Source organism: Panthera leo, chromosome B4 (assembly GCF_018350215.1).
Source record: "Panthera leo isolate Ple1 chromosome B4, P.leo_Ple1_pat1.1, whole genome shotgun sequence".
Lineage (NCBI taxonomy): Eukaryota > Metazoa > Chordata > Mammalia > Carnivora > Felidae > Panthera > Panthera leo.
The window spans coordinates 62,652,901-62,675,832 of NC_056685.1; the positions used below are offsets into that span (position 1 = coordinate 62,652,901).

General features: G+C 37.9%; 1 long non-coding RNA gene across 1 annotated transcript in view; it reads right to left on the minus strand.

Moving 5' to 3' along the window:
• Positions 1-4,464, minus strand: part of LOC122223670 — a 79,419-nt gene extending 74,955 nt beyond the window's left edge. The window contains exons 1-2 of the long non-coding RNA XR_006204384.1: positions 4,426-4,464; positions 3,108-3,236 (exon numbers count right to left, since the gene is read on the minus strand). This is a non-coding gene — a long non-coding RNA (uncharacterized LOC122223670). The remainder of the gene's footprint in view (positions 1-3,107; positions 3,237-4,425) is intronic.
• Positions 4,465-22,932: the final 18,468 nt, after the last annotated feature.

The window sequence follows — 22,932 nt, forward strand, 5'->3', positions numbered from 1 at the left end:
AGTCACTTCATATCTCAGGACCTTGGCTTCTCTTCATCCTGGCCTATTTTGCACACTTAATATGAGTTCTCATGAAATAATGACAAGAACACACTTTGAAAATTGCAAAGTACTACATAAATGTAAGCCATGGTCATTATCTGGGATTGTCAGCAAGAGTTGACTTTACTGCAGTGGACTTAGAGAAAAGAACTTCTATGTTGGTGTTTCTTGAACCCTTTTACTGTAAAAAGGAACCATTTTCATCCCTCAAAATAATTTTTTTTCTAAATTGAACTGATATATATTAATTCAAGAAAACAGTTACTGGCAATTTATGTGAATCGAAAAGGAAAGATTATAGCAACGATCTCTTCCTTAGGTCTTGGCAAAATGAAATTTAAAAGAATTTCTGCCATCCTTCTTGTGTGGAACCACATTCAGCACAATGTTATAACATAATTGCAGTGTATCTTTCATAAGAACAAAATGTAGCCAGGCCGTTAAAGCTGGCTTTCTTGAAAAGAATTAGCCAAGAAAAAAATAATACACATCTACATGATACTTGAAATGATTTTATTTCATTGTATTACACTATCCAGGGACCCAAAAAAGTATAAAAAGGAGTTTTTCCGGGTCTTCTGTTATTTGGGCTTTAAGTAGAACATATTGAGAAGCAATAACTTCAAAAAATGAGTCTTTAGAACTATACATGAAGAAATAAGTGGCCATAAAATTGAAACACAGTAGGATAAAATAATAAGCTTCATATAGTCCTGTATTCTAAATAAATACTATAATAACTATACTCATTCTTCTTTCATCTTTGGATTTCCTTTCATTTTCGTACAGAACTTCTTGGTACTAAAATGATAGTTCTGACTCACTGTGTACTCTTTCAATTATCCTCAATGTTTATCTTTCTCTGTTTCTATCAAATAGTACCTGGTTTTCAAATTAAGCTTTAAATTTTTTTTACTGATTTATACTTTTTAAACCTTATTTAGTAGTACAATAATAGCAGTTATTTTTTGCGTTGTGTGTCCCCTTTATTTTGTATTCCATCATGAGATCTAAGGCCATTTTTGAAGATACAAATTACTTCACACCCCTGATGGATGTTATCACCATACACTATATTAAAATTATTCCATAACTGACAAACACCAATGCTTTTGTTTAATGGGACTAAAGAAAAAGATGAGTGTGTGCATGTGTGCACACACACGCGCACACACACACACACACACACACACAAGCACAAGTCTCCCTATGAATATGATCCTAAGATTCAGGGGGTAAACAGGCAGATGCATTATACTTTCAGTTACCAAGGCAAATGAATTAGTTTTGTTATGGAAAGGCTGGAGGAACACAAGCAACCCATTAACTTTAAGGGCCATCTGGAGAGAGCCCTTGACAAAGCATTAATGGAAGACAAAACTAAAGGCGTCATGTCAATCATTGTACGTGTATACTCAGCTGGCAACCATGACTTTACAAAAAGGAATGAGAAAAGACTATGTCTGCTTAGAATAACCAGAATTTATAGAATAATTACTCATTGTGATGGGACAAAAATATTTATGAACAAAAAGTCTTATTGCCTCATCAAAGTTAGTTTATACTATTTCAAATTTTAAGAGAAAACACTTGAAAATATTTTTATTCCTAAAGTTTTAAACTAAGAATATAGAGAAAGGTTTTAATTTTTTATCCTTGTAGATAAAGCAGGACATTCCAATAGCATGATGTATGAAGGCTGAATTTCTGATGAGTTGTTTTCATTCATTTAAAAGCATCATCAATTATCTAGTAAATACATACTAAAGATGTACAAACATGAATAAGTGTATTATTTGTCCTCTAGAAGTTTATAAATACAGAAGCTATTTCATTATTTGTGTGTGACTTCTCAGCTTCTCAAAAGACATATACAAAATATTTCACTGCTTGCTTTTCTTTGAGTCCGTTTTTTTAAAAGTGTTTCTAATTTTTGTTATTATTGTTTTCATTCTGACTTTGGAAGTTTGGAAGTAAAAACACTATCATTGACGCAACCATCACAACACATCACCCCCATGTCTAAGGTTTATATCAATAAAAACACAAGATACACCCAGTTCTAATTCAGTCTTCAATGGCTTAATTACATTATCACCTCATAACATAGATGTAAGCAAAAACCAAATACTATTCATAGGAACCAAGGTCACCACTACTAATCCCAGCTCAAGGTGTTTCTTATTTGTAGCATAAACTGGGCATGATAACTGAATTATAATCCTGAATGTTTCTCCCCAAATTATGTGTTTTGGAATGTTTGTCTTAAGAAACGCTTATCTCCTAAAAACCATCCCTTGGGCAATTGTGTCCGTATTTCTTTTTTTAAAGTTTCACAGGGTTCTTAGCATATTAAAGGCTCCTGCAATAATCATTTACCTTTGCCAAAGGCTTTGCTTCCTGAATTTATTTGACCAGGCAACTCCCCGTTCCCACCTTGCCCATTTAAGAACAGTCGTGGATATCTCTCAGAACTAATATTTTCAGGAAGAGACTTTGAGAAATGTTATTGTTGACTGACACAGGAAAGAATTAATTCAGATGGAGATTACATCCTCCTAAAGCTTGAAAAGTCTAACTACTCTACCTTAGGAAGACACCAATGCAGGGTACCTAAAACAGTGTTTAAGTTACAATGCTTCTTGATATTCTGCTTCCTTAAAGATATTTCCAAGATTTCAAGTGGCCCAGTTATGCTGGGGATCTAACTGGAGAGCCCTCAGATAGTACATTTTTTCCCCTGCTATACCCATGGTTGTTCAAGGCACTTGCATGGTGGAGACATAACGTGAAAGATTGAAAATGTTAAGCCATTTGTTTGTACAAAAAGCTCTAAATGAGGCAGAGTTTATTTGTTCTTTTGTCCCCAAATATTCCACTATCAAAATCAAACACTGGTAAATTGTCCCTCAGTAAGAAAACCATTGACAGAGAATATTAAAATAAATAACCACCCAATAATGCATGATTTGGAGCTACTTGGGAAAAGCTACAAGCATTAAATAAATTTTAGCTCACGGGGATAAGATTACTTCCAAGTTTTTGCATTAGGAAATCCTCCTTACCTCAGTCAGGTGCTGAGTTTCTGTCCCCCACCCCGTCCCAGGGCTGCTGGCCACCTGCTCCTACATGCTCTCTGTTCGCTCTCTGTTCTCTGTTCACACAAGGTGGTGGAAATTCCTTGGGTAAAGAATCTACATTATGGAGAAAGGAAGCTGTACAAAATTTCTGCCAAAATAGTTCTTTCTCTTGATTTTTTTTTCTGTTTTATTTCATTTCCCTCTTCTTCTGCCACTAGACTCTGTCTGGCATGATATATATTTTTAGCATTGAAATCCTGGCAAATACTGTGAAAAGTATTAAGCAATGCAAAAGTATATGGAAACAAAACAAAAACAAAACAGAAGCCAGGCCAACATTTCCAATATCCAGAAGCAGATGCAAAGGAGGACTGGATGTCTGCACCAATTAAGGAAACAAGAGACTTAGCTTACTAACTTCTTTGACTCAAAACTATAAAGCAGCCAAATCAGCACCCCTACATGACTCAGCTGTTTTTGCTACATTTACAGTAGACATATTTGGCATGTAATAGGTTCCCTCTAACTCTGTCACCAAAGGTACTGGAAATAAGCCTATGGGACTGGCCTTTAATGTAGAAAAGCCAAGATAATGCCCAACTAATAAAAACAGGATCAGTGCTTGTCAAGTCTCTGGACAATTAAATGCCAAGCTTGCTCCCCTGTCCTGCCCTATCAAAACGATCAATTTAATATGGGGCAGAAGTAGATTCTATTGAAAGGCTAAGGAAGACAAGTTGCATTAGTTTAAAAGGCCCACACAAGAGCTTAGGAAGCTGTGATGAGTGACATATAAGAGCTAGCTGGACAAAGAAAACCATGAGCCTCAGAATGCCCCACTGCTTCTTTCTGGATATCTTTAATTGGCAAGAACAGTTCAAGGACCTTCTAATCTCCCCAGTGAGGGGATAGCAAATCCCAAGTGCCATCTCTGGAGGCAGCTAGTGGATACCATAGCTACAACTGCAGCATAAAAATACCCTTCTGCTAACCTACTCAGGCCTTGCCCTAGCAACTCTCCTGGGCAGCTGTGTCTAAAAATTGCCTTGCTGCTTCTTAGAAGTGGTTATAAGAGCACATCATAGCCAGAAGTATAATTTAAAATTTTGTTCTATCTATCTATCTATCTATCTATCTATCTATCATCTATCTATCTGTCTATCTGTCTATCTATCATCTCCCTATGTATATATCAAGCTAAGCTCTCTGGTCACTAACAGATTTAAGGAATGTCCAGGCAACCTGGTGAGGCAATTCCCAAGCTGGTTGTTTCCTTGATGACATGTAGTAATAAAAAACCTACCTGGGATCTTTTCCTCTCTTCATCACAGAATTAATTTCTTAAAAGCCTGATCCATTCCCTAGGAGAGAGAAACAAATATAAACTCTGTGAGCAGAGAAGGCCTTTCCTATATTCTGTGCTCAGACACTGTCTGCAGCTGCAGAATCATGAAGTTTACGGGGAGGCTTCAAGCTGGCCAGAATCAAAGGAGGAACTTTGCTGTAACAAATAGCCCAAACCATCATAGAATGGAATTGCTAGTATTTATGGCAATTTACTGATTCTACTATCAACCATAGCCCTCCATATGAAGAATATGCAGATACTTTTTGTTCCTAGTAACACTAAATTTCTGAAAGCAAATATCCTTTCTTACCAGGTATCTGGTTAGGTGAAAATTCCTTTGGAGTTCACCTAATCATGTACAATCATTGCATCAGTTATGAAACAAAGCTTAATTTCATTAAAAGGATTCTTCAACAATCAGGTGATGAAAAGTATCATACTTTATTTTGATTTTCTAAATCAAATACTCTCTTAAAACATATACATATATTTTTTTTATTTATCACAGACTCATGCAGAAACAATACACACTTTGTGTGTTTCCCCTTTAGATGTGTTTAAACTAGATTGGGGTTTGAGGTCCCCAGAAGAGTCAAGTAGGATTATTTTCCTTTGGAAAGATGAATAATTCAAGAGATGTCTATCTGAATAAATTTAAGTGCATCTTGATTTTGACTTTTACAGGTGTGTCATACAAAAATCCTGTCAGTAATTATTCCCTACCCCATCTGAAAAACAGAGTTGCACTGATATAACTCAACAAAAGCTTCACTGAACTGAAGCAGAATGGTGTTTTTCAAGCCCGTTTCGAAGTCCGGCATGAATAGCCACTGGATTTTCGTTCTCACAGTCTTGTTCAACATTTGCATTGTTTGCGGAGGACTCTCTTACTGTTGCGTTTTCATCTTTTTCTGACTTGGATTTTAAAAATTTATCATAAGGTACTATGTTTGATATTTTAAGTAGTTCTGAGGTGGAAGAGCTTATTTTCTTTTAAAAGACTAACTACAGAAATATAGTTTAATGTGCTGAAGGAAAAAGAAAGAAATTAGTTGCCATGGAAATAATCTTTAATCCACTGAGAATTTTAATCCTTTTAATTAAAACATTAGAAAACTTAAATGCTATTTAAGTTTTAAAACAGAACTATTTGATCATTTAAGGGGATCTTAGTATCTAACAGCATTTCCTTAAACACAACTAGTCAAATTGGTGAGGATATTGTTATTTCCTTCCATCCAGCCAGTGCATCTGTGACATTTGAATAAGACGTAGTCTTTGGGAGGGAGAATTTGCCTAAGGGAAAAAGCTAAACCCTAACAAAAAGAGGTCCAAATAATCTATGTTAGTAAAGCTGATACTTGATATTTGTGTTACTGTCATTAGATCATGTAATCTTCACAATTCTTTAAGGTGAAATTACTGTTGTCTCTACTTTACAACTGAGGAAACCACAGCTGGAAGAAATTAAGTAAAGAATGTATTATAAAAAATATAAATAATTATTACTTCAATTATATTATTAAGAACTGCTCTTAAAGGAAATGAAAGGAGTCCAAGTGTCTCCTGTCAATCTGTGAGTTTTCAAAAAAAGAATTCAGTTAATTTTCAGGGAAAACAGCTCACTAATGAAATGTTTAAATAGCTACTAGTTAAATCTGTTGGGATAGTTACTTCATTTTGTTTCATTGGCCAATCTAGTCAGCTTTTAAGGGCCACAATAGAAGTCAAACAAACTCAATTTTCAGGATCCTCGGCTACAGAGATTTCTTTTTTTAAATAAAAATTTGTTTCCTATTACACAAAATGAACATTACATTCCTGAAAGGTGTGGCATTATGGAAAGCTGATTTAGAAAAGAGAATATTCAGAAAATGTATGAAACTTAGCTTCCTAAGTTTTATAGAAAAATATAAAATAAAATATAACAAAGTAAAATATAAATATAAATATAAATATAAATATATAAAATAGTAGAGCATTCAACTCTACTATTCTTGACTTCAGCCAAAGGTCCAAAGGCTGAAGTCTGGAAAATGGGCCTGTAGTCCAGATAATAAACAAAGATTATTTGTTGATGAAATTCATAGGATTAAATCTTAATTTTACATTTGATTTCAGTCATTTCCTTTAGATTTTTTTAACATTCTTCAAAATTCAATGATTTGGGCCAGCTTTTTATCGTCTTAGTCATTTTCTTACTGTCACATGTGAATGCATGCATCATTATTACTTGTCTGATTGCCATTCTCAAACATTCACTTACTTGAAGTTAACTATGCTTAAGATATATATTTTCTATTTCATGTTTTAAAAAATCAAGAGAAAAATATGACTTGAAATTCATAAATGTAACTTTCACAGAACTAAAAAATACCCAAAGAAACTTTATCTCATTCAAGTTAGCTTGTGTCATTCGTTAAGTGCCTAGATCTTTCCTTATTCCTGGGAAGCATTTGGTCTGTAACCTTAACCTGTACTTAATTCCTGTTATAACATTTGAATTATCATATCAATAAACTGCCACTGACAAATATAGCTAACCCTACTGGTCTGTTTCCTTCAATATTTGGAATTGCTGTGAACAATTCAGACAGTCGCTGTGGGCGCTAATTGTACTGCTTCTGATCCATAATGGACAGACCTGAAAAAACTCTAAGGTGATTTAGGAAAATGTGGACATTTTCAAATGAGTGGTCTACTACATAACAAAAGGAGTATGGATGACTTCTAGGAATGACCTCAGAGGACACTACCCTGTTTATTTTTCAAGTGAATTTACAGTAAGACCACCGCTGTCTATTTCCTCAGGAAATGAACCTTGGTAAATAACTGAATTGGCTGATAGCCGAGGAGTTAATCCTTTAAGTACCAGTAAGCAGGGATTTTATTGAATGAAACTGTTTCTAAATTGCACTATTATACTCTCTGCTGTTTATTTATTTATTTATTTATTTGTAATTGATGTAGAGTTGGCACATAATGTTACATTAGTTTCAGGTGTACAACACAGTGTTTGGACAATTCTATAAATTATGGTGCACTCACCACAACTGTAGCTATTATCTGTCACCATACAAGGCTACTACAATACCATTGACTATATTCCCTGACTAGAAACCTGTACCTCTCACTCCTCTTCACCCATACTGCCCATCCGCCACCTCCCTTCTCTGCTCTTTTAATTTTTTTTTTAACATTTATTTTTGAGAGACAGAGACAGAGCACGAGCAGGGGATGGGCAGAGAGAGAGAGGGAGACACAGAATCCGAAGCAGGCTCCAGGCTCTGAGCTGTCGGCACAGAGCCCGACGTGGGGCTGGAACTCACAAACTGTGAGATGGTGACCTGAGTTGAAGTCAGACGCTTAACTCACTGCGCCACCTAGGCGCCCCTCTCTGCCCTTTTAAAACCCTTCTTGGTGGCTTGGAATGAGAATACTGAGCCTCAGTTTTTGTGACAGAATGATGGGAAACCACTTTGGAAAAATGGAAAGACAAGTGAATTTGGATTCAGCATCCCTGACTTTTCTGATTATGATACTTTATAACCACACGATTTTAGACTTATGTCTTGTTTTAGTTTGTCTCTCTGAAAATTAAGGCCAATAACATCTCCTTGAGCTGCTGTGTGAATAAATAAAAATGATTTGGGGGCACTTGGGTGGCTCAGTCAGTTGGGCCTCTGACTTCGGCTCAGGTCATGATCTCCCAGTCTGTGGGTTCGAACCCTGCATCGGGCTCTCTGCTGTCATCACTAAGCCTGCTTTGGATCTTCTGTCCCCCACCTCTCTTAAAAACAAATAAACATTAAAAAAAAACTTATAAATAAAATTATTTGTGTAAAACCATCCACTAGTACACATTTACAATATGTTGTTATATTTAAGTATTTAAATGTGGTTGTCTCCATTCCGAACTTCCCCCAGGGGGGAAGGACCCTTAGCTCTGTCACCTGGAGATGCATCAGAGCCCGTGCAACCACAGGACCTCTGTGCAGTGACGCTGGCTCCACAGCCAGGATGAGCCCAGACCACGCTGAAGACCCGGCTCTGCTTCTCTCCTATCCTTCTTTCATCTTCCCCCAAACCATTCTCGACACACCTGTCAACAGCCTTCGACTTGTTCCCATCAGTCAAGATATCATCCATTATTTCTCCACCACTAACCCAGTGACACTCGAGACAACCTTTCCTTACACTGAGCGCTTTTAGGTGTGAAAGATGAGTGATCATCTCTATTTCAAGATGGTGAGAGTGTGTCAAGAACTCACTCCAAAGTCTGTCAATCTTTCATCATCCAGAGCAGATAATCTTAAACACGTGAGCAGTTTTTCTTGAAGTTTCTCTGAAATGCCAACATCAAGTGGAATTCCAGTCATGCTCAATTTAAAAGTCTACAACCTAAGGTGATAATAATGTTCAAAATTCTGTGAGGTGCCAGGGTGACAGATCCACATGTTCTTGGAATTGCTGTTGTTACAATACCTTGTAGCATGATTAGCACTCTGGTTGGTGGATCCACTCAGGGAAGAGACAGAAGTAGCAGGAAGTGTGTGCCTAGTCAGTAACTGTCCTCTGAGGAGACCTGGGAGGCGATATATCCTGTATTCCCTTTCCAGGAATGCAGACAGGACACGGATTTCATTTACAGGACACGGATCATATTAGGCTTCCTGTGAGAAACTCTAAATGGACAGGCTAGGGTATCCACTCCTAATTCTCACTGAAAACTTGAGCTCTGGAAATTTCTTTCATAGAACAAAAAAAGATGACAGAATCAGCCAGAAAAAAAGTCTTTTTTTTTAGTTTATTTATTTTTCAGAGAGACACACAGAGAGAGAGAGAGAGAGAGAGAGAGAGAGCGAGCAGGGGAGGGGCAATGAGAAAATCCCAAGCAGGCTCTGAGCTGTCAGCACAGAGCCCAATGTGGAGTTTGAACTCATGAACTGCGAGGTCATGACCTGAGCTGAAATTAAGAATCCTATGCTTAACTCACTGAGCCCCCAGGCGCCCCCAGAAAAAAGTATTTGTGCATCCATACATCTCTATGAGAAACATGGACATTGTAACATCTTTGAGTATTCTGGAATTAAGACATGTTGGATCACCAAATGTTATCCTGCACGAGACCCAAGAATGTTCAAACATAGAAGAACATGCAGTTTCTCCTTATTTTTCTCATGTCTTGGAGAACTTGATTCACTTGCAGACAGACATTGGCAAAAACCATACCAAAGTGGACTAGTCCATCAGAAATTAGATTCTTGTTAGAAAATACGCTTTCTGGAAAATTGACAGAATTTTTTTTTCTTTTGGTAGTCACAGTCACATCCATTTTCTTCAATGCCGTGTGAATTTGAAATGCCAAAACTCCCCTCCCTAAAGTTAATATGCCTTAATTAATCATGTAAATCTTTGCCCTTTTAAGAAACAAATAGCCAGAAATCAGGAAATTTCTCGAGATCCATTCACAAAAGAACATGGTCTGGGTCAATAGTTCTCAAAGGAGGGTGCTTAAGAATCTCCTATGAAGTTTGTTGAAATGTCCAAGCTTCTCAGAGCTTGTCCAGTGGTGGGTCTGGGGTGGCACCTAGGAATCTGAATTCATAGAAAGCACTCCAGTCACAGTCTGGATTTTACTGTTCTGTGAGCTCTGATTGTGATTCAGTGTTTGCAACTGCATCAAACTTCAATGACTCAAGATGTGCAGAGCACAATGACAGATAGCTTTTCTGAAGCTGGGCATTATAAAGGTAAGGAGTGCTAAAAAATTAACTGACTCTGCAGCAGTTTAATGCCTTCATCTGTTTCTAGTGAAGATCCACATTTTTCTTAATGCATCAGCCTTCTGATTTTCTTCTTTTTTTTTAGACAGAGAGAGCAAGCTCAAGAGAGGGGCAGAGGGAGGGAGTGAGTGAGAGAGAGTGAGAGAGACAGAGAGAGAGAGAGAGAATATCTTAAGCAGGTTCCACGCTCAGCACTGAGCCCAACGCAGGGCTTGATCCCATGACCCCGGGATCATGACCTGAACCAAAATCAAGAGTTGGATCCTCAACCAGCTAAGCCACCCAGGCGTCTCCCTTCTGATTTTCAGTACAGCAGTTGGAATCTATACAATTAGATCGTTTTAATAAGAGGTCTACTTCTCTCTGATTCCCCGAGTACTCCCACTGTATAAACCACTGCACTACCCAGAGCACCAACCTTTGCCCAGAGATTCCCAGCCCAAGCCAAGCTATCTCCACAAGAAGCATCTAGAAATATGTGTGTGTTTGGGGGTGAGGGGGTGCATTTCTGATTTTAGTGACTGAGGGTACCACTGTGGTGCTAACCATCCTGCAATGCTTAGGACAGGTGCCAGGCTCTGAGCAGAGGGGTGACTTTAACAATTCTACCAAATGGAGTTGTTCCATCCAAAATGCCAACATGTCTCCCATTAAGAAACTCTGCTTAATATTACCAAGTTGTCCTCTCTCCCAAGAGCTCTGTAGCCCTTATACACTCACACTTATTCAGTCTTTCTTTCGACAGACAATTATTAAGCACTTACAAAGTGGCAGGCCCTCTGCTAAGTGCAGAGGACAGAAAAGAAAAAAGAATGTAGTCCTTGTCCTCAAGAAGCTCTCATGGTGGAAGAAAACCAATTTATTTCAATACAGTGTGGTGAGGGCTGAGACAGAGAGGAACAAGGGATGACAGGAGCAGCCAGGAGGACCAGGTACTCACTGAGGTCTTAGCAGGGAGAGTGATGTTGGACCAAGAATCGGGATCCAGGGATAGGGGTGGGGGTAAAAGGGAGAAGAGTAAAGGCTTTCCAAAGAGAGAAACCAACACCCAAATAAAAGTCAGGCCACTGAAAACATTTCACTCAGATGAAGCACAGGGAGGGTGTGGGGAGAATAAAGGACCAGGAGTGGGCTTTGGAAAGAAGACAATGAGCTTAGTTTTAGATATTCTGGGGTTGGAGGTGCAGAGGGCAAATGGTGGAAATGCTCTTTAGGTAGTGGGGTAGATGGCTCTGATATTTGGGGGAAAATATGGGGTGAAAATATAGATTTGAGAGTTAGTCAGCATGTAGGCTGTAACCGAAACTGTTGAAACTAAAGAGACCTCTTAAGAAAAAGCAAGCTAGGGGCGCCTGGGTGGCTCAGTCGGTTGAGCGCCGACTTCAGCTCGGGTCACGATCTCGCGGTCCGTGAGTTCGAGCCCTGCATCGGGCCCCTGTGCTGACAGCTCAGAGCCCGGAGCCTGTTTCAGATTCTGTGTCTCCCTCTCTCTGACCCTCCCCCATTCATGCTCTGTCTCTCTCTGTCTCAAAAATAAATAAACATTAAAAAAAAAATTTTTAAAAAAAGAAAAAGCAAGCTAGAGTGCAAGAGGTTGGCACAGCCACAGAGAAAGAGGTTAAGAGTAGTTGAAGGGACTGTGATATATCTTAAGCCAAGAGAAGAGACAGTATAGAGGAGGAGTCAGTGGTCCACAAGGTCAAATGCAGCTGAGAGGTCAATGAGGATAATGTCTAGGAAGAGCCCACTGGGTCCAGCCACCAGGAACCTAGTGAGAGCGACCCTGGCAACTCTCTCAAGGAGTAGCTGCCATTGAAACGTGGACGTGACCTAGGAAAGGAGAGAAAGGAGGGGAGGAATAGCTGGAGGGGAGAAAAGAGGTTCAAGGAGGTCTGTTTATTTGCTTATTTAAAGATGAGAGAAATCTGAAACATTTATATACTAATAGGAATGAGCCATTAGGTTTTCAAGGAAAAGTATAACTACAAAGTGAACTTGAGAACCTAGAAGCTTGGAGTCCTGGCCACAGGAGGGAGGAGGGCAGCACAGTAGTAAAGGCAGGTGCCTTTATGGATTTGCTGTAAGGTAGTTGAGGCTCTCTCCCTACAATGACTGAATGATTTCCTTATACCTCAGTCACTACTTTTAATTTCAGACAATGAATCTTAAAAAAAACCAACAGCATGAGTAGTGCATGTATTCAAAGTACATACCTGCAGCATTCATTCATCCAACAAGTATTTATTGTAGGCCTGACATGAGCCTGATGTGCTGAGCACATTTACAAAATATCTGCTCTTCAGGTAGTGGGAGACAGACAATTAACAAAACAGTATGTGATCTATCTGGTGGTGAGGAGAACTAAGGGAGAAAACAAAGGTCAGAGGTGAGGAAGTGCTGGAGGTAAGGGGCTGGTAATTTTATGCAGTGAGGTCAGGGAAAGTCTTGTGGTGGGGACACAGGATCTGAAGGAAGCAGAACGTGAGCCATGCAAGGCTGAGGGAAAAGCACTCTGGACCGTGGGAACTGCAAATGCAAAAGCCCGGATGCAGGACTAAGCCTGTGGAGCTCCAGCAGCAGCAAGGAGCCTCGGGTGGCAGGGGGCAAGAAGCCAGCAGCAGGCGGTGGGGACAGAACAGGGAAGGCCAGGCAGCATGGAGTGTATGCACCCACGTGGGGGCTTTGACTTTTCCTATGGATGAGATGGGGTCCAGTGCCAGGCTCTGAGCTGAGTAGGGACTTGAATCCACGACCCATGAATCCCTGAGGCTGCCCAGGTGAGAACTGAGGGGACGGAAACAAAGGTGGGAGCCTGAAGACCTGTGGAAGGAAAGGCAGTGACCCAGGCTGGGTTCCAGGGGACAGGCTGGAGAAGCAAAGGAGGGCAGAGACGTGGGTCTGACTGCATTTGCAGTGCCATACTGTTCTAAGTGCTTAACATGAATTAACTGCTCTATTCTGACAAGAACTCTGTGAGATAGGTACCACTACTCAATCTGAGAGATACCCTCCCCAAGCAGCCATACTTACTCATGTGATGGACTATCAATCTACTTTTGAAGTGCAAGAAAGATATGAGGTCAAAAACCAAACCAAAAACAACAACAACAACAACAACAACAACAACAAAACTGAAAAAATCAAAAAAACACAAAAAAACCCACTATTTTTGAATAAAAAGTATTGTGCTTTGATTTTGAAATTTGGTTTATACAGGCATGACCAGTATGAACTAAAACTGTAGTACACTTTTTAAAATGAAGTAATATTTATTTTACTTAATGAACATTCATTTGTTACTTTTTTGCCAGACTTAATTAACACAGAACAGGGAGTGAGAATATTATTTTATTAATGAGAGGAGACAAATAATTTCAAGTTTCTAATCGTGATACCAGAAGGATATTTTGGGAGCTCTACAGGCAAGTCCCAAAATAGTAATACCACTTTAGCAGAGGAACCTCTCTCCACTTGTTAAGCCTGGGTTACAAATGGCCTTGGTATTTTAATTCTTCCAGAAATACATGGCAGCTGGTATCCAAGGCCACCTATAGCCATGAGAAAGCTATTTTAAATGTCCTTTTATTTTTTAACATTTATTTATTAAGTTTGAGAGAGAGAGAAAGAGCATGTGTGAGCCAGGGAGAGGCAGAGACAGAAGGAGAGAGAGAATCCCAAGCAGGCTCTGTGCTCAGCACAGAGCCTGATGTGGGGCTGGATCTCAAGACCATGAATGAGATCATGACCTGAGCAGAAATCAAGAGTCCAACCATTAACAGACTGAGCCACCCAGCTGCCCCTAAATGCTCTTTTAAATAAGCAATGTAAAGAGTGTGGGATTTTTATAATATTCAGTGAATTCTAATTTTTGCTATTTTTAATTTATTGACTATACTTTTCATTTGGAATTATAATAAGACCTTTATTAATGATATCATAAGATACTATTGAACAGTAGGTTAATTTACAACTGAGATTCGATTTTTTTTTGGATTTCATTACAATACAAACAATATGGTGTTTCTCCAATATCCATTCATTGGTTATTTGTTTACTCAATCTATATTTATCAGAGTCTAATGGAATTTCCATATAGGAGAGATAACAAAGTAGCATATTAGTGGACACCAGTCTCATGACAAGTCTCTCCTTATGTGTTAAATTAATTTTAATCAAAACTATTTCAATCCTTTTCTTTCCCATGTGTTACCAAATTAAAAATTGAATGAGCATTCCTTTTGTACAGGAACAGTAAAAACACATTCCTTCCCCTTAATTTACCAATAGCAGATCAAGGACTTCAAATTCTTTGAACATATATGTGTATTTCAGTTTGTATTTTCTACAACAGTTTGTATTTCAGTAACAGATACACTGGGAACTGATCAGACATTTCCAAAAGTCCTATGACTGCGCAAACACATTTCAGTTTCCTTCAGGACATGGCAACATATCTTGTTTGTCCAAAATAGCAGGGAGAAAATAAATCCTATTTGATTTATACATTTTTATACTGAAACTAATACTTTTGCAGAAGGAAATGGCCGTCAAGTTTGAGTGAGGATCACAGCCCTTTTATCAGGTTGGAATCCTGCACACAGCTGATAACCAAACAACTGGGCATATCAGCAAATTTAGACCACTGAATTCAGCAAGTCCTTATGGGGTGGAGTTTCAGAATGAGCATCCAGGTGAACTAATATTCAATGGGAAATGGGTAATTTTCTGGTGATAGCACTGAGACCTTCCAAATCACCAGGCATAGAGAATTTTATTTTACATTCTAAGATGCAGGATTTTTTGATGACCAGCTCACATTAATCAACCAGTAATTGAATCATTTCAATACTATTTGAACAATAGTAAAATTCATAGTTGGTACTGATCCACCTATTATAAATTACCTATTTCCCTTATAATAAAAACTCTTTTAAATAATGTCCACTTCATCAGGTCATCAGTTAATAGATACTCCCCATTTCCTCTGTAAAACATATTGGTGGATGCCCACAGCCCAATAAACATTCTCTGGTATGCTCGTACATTTGTGTTTCCATTGTTTTGAATTGCACAACTGCTAAAAGTCAACTGAGTTTATTCCCAAATTTATCCGGGTTGTACTTTTTATCAAAATTGTATAACGTATCTGGAAATTGATAAAAATATAAGTGTAAAGGGACTTAATGCTCTTTTAATGAAAACCATTTAAGTGATGTAGAAAGATAATGTCACAATCACCAAGTGGCCCAAGTAATTGCTGTGAATGAGGTGTGAGACAACTGTAAGAGCTTGAAAGAAAATATATAAGTGTCAGATTCTCTAAATAGATTGATATGCAACCATATTTGTATTCATTCCACTTCAAAGCCACTGATATTGATAATCACTGGCTATCATTACTGGTGGGTTAATACAAGAAAGATAAAGTGGTATTCTAAACAGTGGATGCTTACTCAAAGAAGAGCCTTGGGTCTGAGGCACCTGGGGCCTCAGGCAGTTAAGTGTCCAACTTTGGCTCAGATCATGATTTCACCATTCCCAAGTTCGAGCCCCGCAGCAGGCTCTGTGCTGACAGCTCGCAGCCTGGAGCCTGCATCAGATTCTGTGTCTCCCTCTCTGTCTCTACCCCTCCTCCATGTACACACTCTCTCTCTCAAAAATAAATAAATATTAAAAAATATTTAAAAAAAGAAAAGCCCTGGGACTGATATTAAAATATTGACGAATGCATACATATTTGCTCATTTTAGGTTAGAACAAAGTATGTGAGATTATATATAATTTGTTTTATGATTCCTTATACTTAACTGACTTTTCAAATTAATCAGCCAACTATTGACCAAGTACCCACTCACTTGGAGGATTCCTCCTGCACCTATTCACTCGGGTTTACTGAATTTCTTCTTATTGGACAACTACTTTCAAGTTCCCGTGTAGAAATAGTGAGCTGATTTCAGATGGTCACTGAAGGGGGAAAAATATATATGACTTGTTATTTGCCTCCACTGTAATGAAATGATAAAAAAAAACATTCCTCAGAATAACTAGGCCTTATTGCTACAAAAGAGCTCCCAATGAGTCACTCCTCCTTGATTTCATACCCTTGGATACAACTCTCCAATATTATTAATTTCTTGGACTGACAAGACATGACAAAAGCAATGTTGTACAAGAACTGGGCCTTGACCTTGAGAAGCCTCATTCTTTTTGTTTTTGTTCTCTTGCTGCCATATGATGCCATGCAAGGAAGCCCAAGCCAGCCTCCTCGTGAACTGCACCTCATGTAAAGAGACAGACTTTGGAAGATAAAAGACCACTTTGAAGAAGGAAAGGCTAAACCACCACCCACTTGTTCCAGCCATCATAGATGATGATGGTGCCAACATATGACTAAGTCTGTCTTGGATGCTCCAGACCCAGTCACAACACCAGCTGACTGCAAACACGTGAGTCTGGCCAGCTGATACCACATGGAACAGAGACCAGCTGCCCAGCTGCCCAGCCTGTTTGCAGAATTTTGCACAAATAGATGACTGTTGTTATTTTAGTCCACTAAACTTGGGAAGTAGTCTGTTACACAGTAAAAAGTGACTGTCACAAAACTTTGGAAGCCTATGACAGATGTCCCAGTGGTTCTCTGGTGTCTGGAAATAAATACTCAGAAGCTCTAAGGCACTAGCAACAGTAAAATAAGAAAGCTGCCTCATACAAAAAAAAAAAAAAAAAAAGGAAAGCTAGCACTCATGTTTGCTGAAGCTTTAAGAAAAGGGTTCTGACATTTTTCTTTGATTCAGGGTTTAAATTAAATCCATAACCTTAGAAGCACCATTTTCCAAAGGCGATTTTGCTCGTAGTGCAGAAATAAAATATGCGATGCTAAAAAGAGAAAGGGCAATGGGAATTCTACAATGCTTTAAAAATAAAATGAAAAGTTGAAGCAGAACAGTCAGGCAGTCTATGAATACCAATTTAATAGTGTGCTAATTTGAAAAATATAAGCCAGACCAAACAGATTGATCATTACAGATAAATATAACCCTGATGACTAATGTAACTATGATCTTTGCAATCGGTGCGTTCACTGCAGCAGTAACAGATCATTGTTAGAACTGATTTCCAATTCTATCCCCTTATCCCTGCGTTTCCCAATTATTCTCCTCCCTGCTGTGTGCGAAGGCGGAGAACATCAGACACACAGCACTTAGAGCTGGGAAGGGGCAAATGGGAGAGGAGGAATCTCTCCCTCAGGAACTGCTGCTATATCAAAGTAAAAACAATCTTCCAATCACTTGTGTAAATAACCATTAAAATGATGAATCATCCTTGCATTTTCTCCTTTCTCTCCAGTGCATATTAAAAAATGATAATTTATTTCGGAAATGACCAACGTCATTTGAATATTTACATCAGGGGCTACCCACACGTGATAATATTTTTAAAGCAGGAAGTGCTTTCAGCCTGGTACAAGAAGATAAAAAATTACTATGCGGGATATTTGTGGCTTTATTTTTTTTTTCATTTCTCAAGAGACAGGTTTCTTCCAGAAGCACAGTTGATAAAACATGATTTATTTGTATAATTTCACCAGAGAAAAGCTGAAAGTACCTAACCAGCTTCAATAATCCTGTAAAATTAACTGCTAGTGATTTTTGTTCACTGTATACCTTAGTCTGAGCTTTGCTTTAACGAATGCCTTATTTTTCTGTTTGAACCAGATAAAAAAATAAACTCTCAGAATGAAAATAAATTACTAAAACATTTTTTCATTCTGTATTTGTCCGATAAACTTAGTGCCCTTTATCTTCACTTTGGAATACCACTAAAACTACTAATTGTTAAAGTCGCCATCACCTAATTTGTCTCCTCTCAGTTTAAAATGACATCCTCTAATAGCTAAAGTAATAAGACATTTATCCTTGAGCATTTGGCAAATAAGAAAATCTTAAAAAGAAAAAATAAATTGAGAATAATCACATGACCCAGAGATAATTACTGCAAATTTTGGTAAATTGTTTCCCAGTGAAGAAACGTGAATGCTTAATGCATCTCAAACAGATCTTCTATTCTTCAATAAAACATGACACTTTGGTCTGATTTTCTCTTTGAAGTTTACATTTCTTGTGATCTTTGGTAAAGATTTTGACGGATACTGTTGTAAATTATTTGTTAGCTGGATATTAAACAAGTGATGAACAATACTATGGTGCAGAATAAGGTGGAAAAGGATAATTCTTTACACACTCATGAAACCATGACACAATTAAGACAGAGAACACTTTCATCACTCCTATAAATTCCTTTGTGCCCTTTTGTGGCCAATCACCTCTGCTCATCCATGGCACCAGGCAAAAATTGATCTGCTTTCTGTTACTAAGAGTTTCACATAAATGGAATCATATAGTATATAATCTTTTGTGTCTGGCTTTTTTGACTTGACGTAATTGTTTTAAGATTCATCCATATTGTTGCATGTAACAATACAATGTTATTTTTATTACTAAGTAGTAGTCCATTATATGGTTATACAATAATCTGTTTATTCACCAGTTTATTGGACATTTAGGTTGTTTCCAGTTGGGAGCCATTATGTTTAAAGCTGCTCCAAACATTTGTATAACAATATTTGTGTGGGCATGTGTTTTCAATTTCTTCTGTAAATAAATACTTAAATGTGGGATTTCCGGGTCCCAACATTCAATATACACATGTTTGATTTGATTAAAAAAAAAACTGCCAAAGCATTTTACAGACTGGTGCACACCATTTACCTTCTCATCAGACATATATTTGTTAGTATTATTTCCTCAAGTTTTAGCCATTCTGATGGGTGTATAGTGCTATATCATTAGGGATCTGATTTGCATTTCCCTAATGACTAATGATATTGAGAATCATTTGTGTGCTTATTGGCCATTGATATATTTCCTTTGGTCATTTTTTTATATATGATGTGAGGTAAAGGTTAAGATGCATTGTTTCCATATGGATATCCAACTGTACTAATACCATCAATCAAAAAGATGAACTCTTTCACTATGCAATTACTTTGGAAATTCATCAAAGATCAATTGACCCTATACATTTGGATCTATCTCTGTACTCTGTGTTCTGTTTCACTAATAAATATGTCAATGATTAAATCAATACCACACTATCTTGTTTAATGTGCATTCATAAGAATTCTTTAAATTAGGCAGTATAATTCTTATTTTTCCAAGAGGTTTTTGTCTATTCTGGGTTATTTGCATTTCTGTATAGATTTTACATTCACCTTATAAATTTCTTCAGAAAAACCTGCTGAGTTTCTTACTTGACACATATCCAAAGGCAAGGGAACTGAAAGCAAAAATGAACTATTGGGACCTCACAAAGGTAAAAAGCTTCTGCACTGCAAAGGAAACAATCAACAAAACTAAAAGGCAACCAACGGAATTGGAAAAGATATTTGCAAATGACATATCAGACAAAGGGCTAGTATCCAAAATCTATGAAGAACTCACCAAACTCCACACCTGAAAAACAAATAATCCAGTGAAGAAATGGGCAGAAGACATGAATAGACACTTCTCTAAAGAAGACATCCGGATGGCCAACAGGCACTCCTCATCAGGGAAATACAAATCAAAACCACACCAAGATACCACCTCACACCAGCCAGAGTGGCTAAAATGAACAAATCAGGACTCTAGAGATGCTGGTGAAGATGTGGAGAAATGGGAATCCTCTTGCACTGTTGGTGGGAATGCAAACTGGTACAGCCACTCTGGAAAACAGTGTGGAGGTTCCTCAAAAGATTAAAAATAGATCTACCCTATGACCCAGGGATAGCACTGCTAGGAATTTACCCAAGGGATATAGGAGTGCTGATGCATAAGGGCACTTGTACCCCAATGTTTATAACAGCACTCTCAACAATAGCCAAATTATGGAAAGAGCCTAAATGTCCATCAACTGATGAATGGATAAAGAAATTGTGGTTTATATACACAATGGAGTACTACGTGGCAATGAGAAAGAATGAAATATGGCCCTTTGTAGCAACGTGGATGGAACTGGAGAGTGTTATGCTAAGTGAAATAAGCCATACAGAGAAAGACAGATACCATATGTTTTCAGTCTTATGAGGATCCTGAGAAACTTAACAGAAACCCATGGGGGAGGGGAAGGAAAAAAAAAAGAGGTTAGAGTGGGAGAGAGCCAAAGCATAAGAGACTGTTAAAAACTGAGAACAAACTGAGGGTTGATGGGGGGTGGGAGGGAGGGCAGGGTGGGTGATGGGTATTGAGGAGGGCACCTTTTGGGATGAGCACTGGGTGTTGTATGGAAACCAATTTGACAATAAATTTCATATATTGAAAAAAATAATAAATAAATAAAAACCTAAAAAAAAAAAAGAAGTTGTGGTTTATAAACACAATGGAATACTACTTGGCAATGAGAAAGAATGAAATATGGCCTTTGTAGCAATGTGGATGGAACTGGAGAGTGTTATGCTAATAAGTCATACAGAGAAAGACAGATACCATATGTTTTCACTCATATGTGGATCCTGAGAAACTTAACAGAAGACCATGGGGGAGGGGAAGGGGAAAAAAAAAGGAAGTTACAGAGAGGGAAGGAGGCAAACCATAAGAGACTCTTAAACACTGAGAATAAACTGAGGATTGATGGGGGTTGGGAGGGAGGGGAAAGTGGGGAGGGCACTTGTTGGGATGAGCACTGGATGTTGTATGGAAACCAATTTGACAATAAATTTCACATTAAAAAAAAGAAAAACTGAAAAAAAAAAAGAAAAACCTGCTGAGAATTTGATTGAAACTGCATTAAATTTATAAATCAATTTGGGAGTTTTTGACATCTAAATAAATTGAGTCTTCTTTAATGAACATGGTATACTGTTCTATTTCTTTAGGTTTAATTTAATTTTTCTCTGCAATGTTTTGTAGTATTCAGTGTTCGAGTCTTGCATATATTGTGTTAAAGTTGCCCTAACTTTTTTAGTACTATTGTAATGGTTATTCTTTAATTGTAATTTCTAATTACTGCTTACAAATATAGAAATGCTGATTTTTGTGCATTGATCTTGTGTTCCATTGGTTTGCTAAATTCATTTATTGGTTCTAGTAGCTTTGTTCAAAGATTTCTTAAGATTTTATATAAACAAAATCATCTTTTCTGCCTTTCTAAGACATATGCATGTCATTTCTTTCCTTGCCTAATTGCACTGGCTAGGAACTCCAGTAGAATGTTTAGAATATTGAGACTGAAAGTCCAAGAACTCTACCTCCTCCAAGGTCATGCTCATTGTCAAAAAAAAAAAACAAGAACAAAAAACTCCATATACTGGAGGAGACAAGTAAAATAAATAGTGTTCTGAAAAGTGTAAATATGTGTCACACACTTACTTGAGGACAAGCAGAAGACTGTTTCACTTTCCAACCTTGGGCTTTCAGAAAATTACCGCAGAAGTAGTGTACCTAGGCATTATGATACACAGTTGACTTCTGAGCTTAAAACAACAACAAAAATACCAAAAAATAAAAACAACAGGGGCGCCTGGGTGGCTCAGTCGGTTGGGCGGCCAACTTCGGCTCAGGTCATGATCTTGCGGTCCGTGAGTTCGAGCCCCGCGTCGGGCTCTGTGGTGACAGCTCAGAGCCTGGAGCCTGTTTCTGATTCTGTGTCTCCCTCTCTCTGATCCTCCCCTGTTCATGCTCTGTCTCTCTCTGTCTCAAAAATAAATAAACGTTAAAAAAAACAACAACAACAAAAACCACGAAAACAAAGAGTAATGATTAGGAATCTGTCATTTTACCTTATGTTTTTACTCATGGATTTATGAACTTCTATTTGAAATGATATATTATATCTAAGCCAAGGATTCCAAAATAAGTGAACTATATAAGTTATTAAACATGCCTGTACACAAAACTACACAGAAGGCAAGAGTGCACATCTAAACAAACATGCCACTTGCACATGAACAAAATGCCATTAGCATGCAAATATAAGGGTTTGTGTCCACCAGAGTCACATGCAGAGCCTGGGCAGAGCTTTGTCATCTTACCTAAGGGACTCCGGGGAGCCTAGCAGGGCCTAGTTATAGACCTCAGTGCACATCATACAACCAGGGAAATGCATAACTTGAAACTACCAGGCCAGTCTGGCTTTCCTAAGCCAGGGTGCAGTGAGCAGCAGATGTGAGGACATTGGGGCTATACTACAGCAAGCTAGACCCCACAGAGAGTAATTAACTATTCATCCTATCTGGGGGAGACTGGCATTAGATAAACCCTTTCTTCTTTTCATGTCTATCCACCTAAAAAGGGCAGGCTTTTTAATCATGGAGATTTGAAAAAATAGCCTAGTTGACTGATGTGAGTACAAAAGAACAAAAGATTAAATGATTTTTTATAACAAGAAATAGACTAAAAGTACACCCTCCTCTGTAAATTAAAAAATTAGCTACAACGTGCAATGTATCTTTGTTCTTTGCTTTTCTTTACCTTTATTATTTCCTCCATTCTAGTTTCTTGTAATATTAGAAATTACAAGATAATTAGATAATTATTCTTGTAATATTAGATAATATTACTAATATTAGATAATTAGATAATTATTCTTGTAATATTAGAATTCAGTTTGTATCTCTGAAGGTTCAAGGACTCTTTTCCAT